General features: G+C 41.7%; 1 protein-coding gene across 3 annotated transcripts in view; it reads right to left on the reverse strand.

Annotated features, from left to right (window-relative positions):
* The window catches only part of ncalda (neurocalcin delta a), a 99635-nt gene extending 93805 nt beyond the window's left edge, over positions 1-5830 (reverse strand). Inside the window, exon 1 of one of the 3 annotated variants that reach the window (XM_031811788.1) lies at positions 5644-5830. The gene's annotated coding sequence lies outside the window, so the exon portion shown is untranslated. Of the gene's footprint in view, positions 1-5515 lie in introns of all 3 variants that reach the window. The other 2 variants (XM_031811786.1, XM_031811787.1) reach the window with 2 other exon arrangements.
* Positions 5831-7201: the final 1371 nt, after the last annotated feature.

The raw sequence follows: 7201 nt of genomic DNA on the forward strand, positions 1-7201 counted from the left end.
TTAGTGAGTCCTCCAGATCAGAGGCAGTAGGGATGACCAGGGATGTTCTCTGTTTAGTGAGTCAGCCAGAGGCAGTAGGGATGACCAGGGATGTTCTCTGTTTAGTGAGTCAGCCAGAGGCAGTAGGGATGACCAGGGATGTTCTCTGTTTAGTGAGTCAGCCAGACCAGAGGCAGTAGGGATGACCAGGGATGTTCTCTGTTTAGTGAGTCAGCCAGACCAGAGGCAGTAGGGATGACCAGGGACGTTCTCTGTTTAGTGAGTCAGCCAGACCAGAGGCAGTAGGGATGACCAGGGATGTTCTCTGTTTAGTGAGTCAGCCAGACCAGAGGCAGTAGGGATGACCAGGGGCGTTCTCTGTTTAGTGAGCCAGTCAGAGGCAGTAGGGATGACCAGGGACGTTCTCTGTTTAGTGAGTCCTCCAGATCAGAGGCAGTAGGGATGACCAGGGATGTTCTCTGTTTAGTGAGTCAGCCAGAGGCAGTAGGGATGACCAGGGATGTTCTCTGTTTAGTGAGTCAGCCAGAGGCAGTAGGGATGACCAGGGATGTTCTCTGTTTAGTGAGTCAGCCAGAGGCAGTAGGGATGACCAGGGACGTTCTCTGTTTAGTGAGTCAGCCAGAGTCAGTAGGGATGACCAGGGATGTTTTCCTGATACCTGCAGGAAATGGACCGTTTTCTTGTCCTGCTAATAAGCATTAAAAAATGACGGAGTAAAAAGGGAGGACGGAGTAAAAAGGGAGGACGGAGTAAAAGGGAGGACGGAGTAAAAAGGGAGGACGGAGTAAAAAGGGAGGACGGAGTAAAAAGGGGGGACGGAGTAAAAAGGGGGGACGGAGTAAAAAGGGAGGACGGAGTAAAAAGGGGGGACGGAGTAAAAAGGGAGGACGGAGTAAAAAGGGAGGACGGAGTAAAAAGGGAGGACGGAGTAAAAAGGGAGGACAGAGTAAAAAGGGAGGACAGAGTAAAAGGGAGGACGGAGTAAAAAGGGAGGACGGAGTAAAAAGGGAGGACGGAGTAAAAGGGAGGACGGAGTAAAAGGGAGGACGGAGTAAAAAGGGAGGACGGAGTAAAAAGGGAGGACGGAGTAAAAAGGGAGGACGGAGTAAAAAGGGAGGACGGAGTAAAAAGGGAGGACAGAGTAAAAAGGGAGGACAGAGTAAAAAGGGAGGACAGAGTAAAAAGGGAGGACGGAGTAAAAAGGGGGGACGGAGTAAAAAGGGGGGACGGAGTAAAAAGGGGGGACGGAGTAAAAAGGGAGGACGAGGAGGACGGAGTAAAAAGGGAGGACGGAGTAAAAAGGGAGGACGAGGGAGGACGGAGTAAAAAGGGAGGACGGAGTAAAAAGGGGGGACGGAGTAAAAAAGGGGGGACGGAATAAAAAGGGAGGACGAGGGAGGACAGAGTAAAAAGGGAGGACGGAGTAAAAAGGGAGGACGGAGTAAAAAGTTTTTTTTTTAATAATTTCTTTAGGAATGTAACGTTAGTGGAGTAAAAGTTGTACAAAAATATATACAATTAAAGTACAGATACCCCCCCCAAAATATATACAATTAAAGTACAGATACCCCCCCCCCAAAATATATACAATTACAGTACAGATACCCCCCCCCAAAATATATACAATTAAAGTACAGATACCCCCCCCCCCAAAATATATACAATTAATAGTACAGATACCCCCCCCCCCAAAATATATACAATTAAAGTACAGATACCACCCCCCCCCAAAATATATACAATTAAAGTACAGATACCCCCCCCCCAAAATATATACAATTAAAGTACAGATACCCCCCCCCCCCAAAATATATACAATTAAAGTACAGATACCCCCCCCCCAAAATATATACAATTAAAGTACAGATACCCCCCCCCCAAAATATATACAATTAAAGTACAGATACCCCCCCCCAAAATATATACAATTAAAGTACAGATACCCCCCCCCCAAAATATATACAATTAAAGTACAGATACCCCCCCCCCCAAAAAAACAACTTAGCCAAGACGTACTTTAAAGTATTGTTACTTAAGTACTTTATAACACTGACAACTTGGTAATACATAAAGTTATCTGGTAATACATAAAGTTATCTGAATAACTGTTCAGTCACAACCACCTGTTGGTGACTGGATGTGTGTTTGGACAGTCTGCAGACTCACCGTCAACACTGGCCATAACAGCCTGTTATTACTGATGTGTCTCCACTACTCAACCTGTTATTTACTGATGTGTCTCCACTACTCAACCTGTTATTTACTGATGTGTCTCCACTACTCAACCTGTTATTTACTGATGTGTCTCCACTACTCAACCTGTTATTTACTGATGTGTCTCCACTACTCAACCTGTTATTTACTGATGTGTCTCCCACTACTCAACCTGTTATTTACTGATGTGTCTCCACTACTCAACCTGTTATTTACTGATGTGTCTCCACTACTCAACCTGTTATTTACTGATGTGTCTCCACTACTGATGTGTCTCCACTACTCAACCTGTTATTTACTGATGTGTCTCCACTACTGATGTGTCTCCACTACTGATGTGTCTCCACTACTCAACCTGTTATTTACTGATGTGAATGTGTATCCACTACTCAACCTGTTATTTACTGATGTGTCTCCACTACTCAACCTGTTATTTACTGATGTGTCTCCACTACTCAACCTGTTATTTACTGATGTGTATCCACTACTCAACCTGTTATTTACTGATGTGTCTCCACTACTCAACCTGTTATTTACTGATGTGTCTCCACTACTCAACCTGTTATTTACTGATGTGAATGTGTCTCCACTACTCAACCTGTTATTTACTGATGTGTCTCCACTACTCAACCTGTTATTTACTGATGTGAATGTGTCTCCACTACTCAACCTGTTATTTACTGATGTGTATCCACTACTCAACCTGTTATTTACTGATGTGTATCCACTACTCAACCTGTTATTTACTGATGTCTCCACTACTCAACCTGTTATTTACTGATGTGTCTCCACTACTCAACCTGTTATTTACTGATGTGTCTCCACTACTCAACCTGTTATTTACTGATGTGTCTCCACTACTCAACCTGTTATTTAATGATGTGTCTCCACTACTCAACCTGTTATTTACTGATGTGTCTCCACTACTCAACCTGTTATTTACTGATGTGTCTCCACTACTCAACCTGTTATTTACTGATGTGAATGTGTCTCCACTACTCAACCTGTTATTTACTGATGTGTATCCACTACTCAACCTGTTATTTACTGATGTGTCTCCACTACTCAACCTGTTATTTACTGATGTGTCTCCACTACTCAACCTGTTATTTACTGATGTGTCTCCACTACTCAACCTGTTATTTACTGATGTGTCTCCACTACTCAACCTGTTATTTACTGATGTGAATGTGTCTCCACTACTCAACCTGTTATTTACTGATGTGTATCCACTACTCAACCTGTTATTTACTGATGTGTATCCACTACTCAACCTGTTATTTACTGATGTCTCCACTACTCAACCTGTTATTTACTGATGTGTCTCCACTACTCAACCTGTTATTTACTGATGTGTCTCCACTACTCAACCTGTTATTTACTGATGTGTCTCCACTACTCAACCTGTTATTTACTGATGTGTCTCCACTACTCAACCTGTTATTTACTGATGTGTCTCCACTACTCAACCTGTTATTTACTGATGTCTCCACTACTCAACCTGTTATTTACTGATGTGAATGTGTCTCCACTACTCAACCTGTTATTTACTGATGTGTCTCCCACTACTCAACCTGTTATTTACTGATGTGTCTCCACTACTCAACCTGTTATTTACTGATGTGTCTCCACTACTCAACCTGTTATTTACTGATGTGTCTCCACTACTCAACCTGTTATTTACTGATGTGTCTCCACTACTCAACCTGTTATTTACTGATGTGTCTCCACTACTCATCCTGTTATTTACTGATGTGTCTCCACTACTCAACCTGTTATTTACTGATGTGAATGTGTCTCCACTACTCAACCTGTTATTTAGTGATGTGTATCCACTACTCAACCTGTTATTTACTGATGTGTCTCCACTACTCAACCTGTTATTTACTGATGTGTCTCCACTACTCAACCTGTTATTTACTGATGTGTCTCCACTACTGATGTGTCTCCCACTACTCAACCTGTTATTTACTGATGTGAATGTGTCTCCACTACTCAACCTGTTATTTACTGATGTGTCTCCACTACTCAACCTGTTATTTACTGATGTGTCTCCACTACTCAACCTGTTATTTACTGATGTGTCTCCACTACTCAACCTGTTATTTACTGATGTGTCTCCACTACTCAACCTGTTATTTACTGATGTGTCTCCACTACTCAACCTGTTATTTACTGATGTGAATGTGTCTCCACTACTCAACCTGTTATTTACTGATGTGAATGTGTATCCACTACTCAACCTGTTATTTACTGATGTGAATGTGTATCCACTACTCAACCTGTTATTTACTGATGTGTATCCACTACTCAACTTGTTATTTACTGATGTGTATCCACTACTCAACCTGTTATTTACTGATGTGTCTCCACTACTCAACCTGTTATTTACTGATGTGAATGTGTATCCACTACTCAACCTGTTATTTACTGATGTGTCTCCACTACTCAACCTGTTATTTACTGATGTGAATGTGTATCCACTACTCAACCTGTTATTTACTGATGTGTCTCCACTACTCAACCTGTTATTTACTGATGTGTCTCCACTACTCAACCTGTTATTTACTTATGTGTCTCCACTACTCAACCTGTTATTTACTGATGTGAATGTGTCTCCACTACTCAACCTGTTATTTACTGATGTGTCTCCACTACTCAACCTGTTATTTACTGATGTGTCTCCACTACTCAACCTGTTATTTACTGATGTGTCTCCACTACTCAACCTGTTATTTACTGATGTGTCTCCCACTACTCAACCTGTTATTTACTGATGTGTCTCCACTACTCAACCTGTTATTTACTGATGTGTCTCCACTACTCAACCTGTTATTTACTGATGTGTCTCCACTACTCAACCTGTTATTTACTGATGTGTCTCCACTACTCAACCTGTTATTTACTGATGTGAATGTGTCTCCACTACTCAACCTGTTATTTACTGATGTGTATCCACTACTCAACCTGTTATTTACTGATGTGTCTCCACTACTCAACCTGTTATTTACTGATGTGTCTCCACTACTCAACCTGTTATTTACTGATGTGAATGTGTCTCCACTACTCAACCTGTTAACTAACTCTGCTCTAACTTACCCATATCACATACTGAACAGAGCGGCTTGGAACAACGTGTTCGTTAAATGGACCTAGTAAGCATAGCTGGCTAACGTTTACAGTATTTAGTTAGCCAGCCAGCTAGTACCGTTAGCAAGTAGCCAGATGTTATTGACTTTTAGAAATCAATAACGTTACTCAAAATTGTGAGTTATCATGGAAATAAAATAACTTTAGTTACCTGTGTTTTGACTGTTGCCAAATAAAATAGATTGTTGACAAATGCTCAAATGAAAAGAGCGTGCTAATGTTAGCTCGGTCGGAGAAAACTAAAATCCAGACTCACCAGTTGAAATTCTGAAAACTTACGAAAAGTCACTGTGGCTTGAACGCGACACGTCTTCGTCAAAAGAGCCAATTCTTCGGAAACTGGGAGGGGAAACACACTTCAACAGGACATAAAGCATGTGGCTTCACAAAAGTGACACATTTGAGTGTTGCCAACTCATGTTAGTTTGCATGGCCATGAAAAAAGTTGGACGCCTCGTATTGGTGACGTCACGTCGGAGGGTTTGTACTTTGATGCGGCGTTCAAATCAACTGGGAACTCGAAAATCTCCGAATTCCGACGTTCACGACAAAATGGGAACTCCGGAAGAAAAGAAAAAAATCTCCGATAAGGGAAAATCTTTTCAAACCGTCGTCCAATTCTAAATCGGGAACTCACTGACGTCACGATTGTACGTCGTATGTTTCCGAGTTCCCAGTTTTCCAGAAAGCACTATGAGCTTGGGAACGTGCAGAGAAGGCATTGCCAGATGCGTCACTATAACCCAGAAAGTTAAACCACACTGGAAGACAAATTTGAAATTAAATACATTTGAAGTCGTGGATAAAAATCGCATTTAAATGTACTTTCGGGAAGGTTTGTGGCCACCATTCATTTAATACATTAAATATATACATCAGACGGTATTGGGAGCTATTTCATAGTTTCCCCCCATTTCAATCTTATAGTGACCCTGGTTTGGCGTTACTATTATAGGAGGAGCAGACCATCCGATATGCCCATAAATATGATATGAAACCTGGAATAAAAATGTTTAGAGGGACCAGTGTTTCTATAGAGAAACAAACCTCACATCTGTGCAGTTTGCAAGCAATGTTGTTAGACTCCATTGTATCGTTGTTTCTTCTTTAGAGAACACTGGTGAGTAACAACGTCATTTTACTTCACCGCAACAACAACAAAAACACCCTGCTACATGTATTCAATATACACCATTTCAAATCTGATTCCCGGTGCGGTTTTACTTCCGGGCTACTATGACGCAGGTGGCAGTTCCTTGTCAATATGTCGCGAGGTGCTGACGGCTCTCTCTGTGATTTAATGGTGTCTGCTTCCCTCTAGCGGTTAATATAATACACTACAGATTGGTATTTTCTTTGACCAGCAGGCGGTGATAAAGTGCTATGCTACTTTCTCTAACGACGGTACCAAAGATTATAACGCGATATGCACCAGAGGAGGCTGGTGGGGGAAGCTTTAGGAGGAAGTGCTCACTGGATGGTAATTAGCACATCAAGCATATGGAAACCACATGTTTGATATACATTCATTCCATTCCAGATATTTAAATGAACCCGTCCTCCTATAGCCCCTCCCTCTAGCCACCACTGATATGCACCTGATATTCACCTACCTCCGTACTCATATAGGATGAACTAGACTCCAAAACATCCACACAATACCGTACGTCTTATCTCACGATGTGGGTCTCTGGGAACGGTCTGAAGGGAGTTTTATTAAGGACGTAGGAAATGCAATGAAACAGATTATAGTTTTTATTTGAAGAAAATCCTGGACTTGGAATGAATAGAAGCAGCACAGGATGCTCATAATGTGTTCTGGATTTACAAATAAACA

Source organism: Oncorhynchus kisutch, unplaced genomic scaffold (genome assembly GCF_002021735.2).
Source record: "Oncorhynchus kisutch isolate 150728-3 unplaced genomic scaffold, Okis_V2 Okis02a-Okis13b_hom, whole genome shotgun sequence".
In the NCBI taxonomy this organism is placed as follows: Eukaryota; Metazoa; Chordata; class Actinopteri; order Salmoniformes; family Salmonidae; genus Oncorhynchus; species Oncorhynchus kisutch.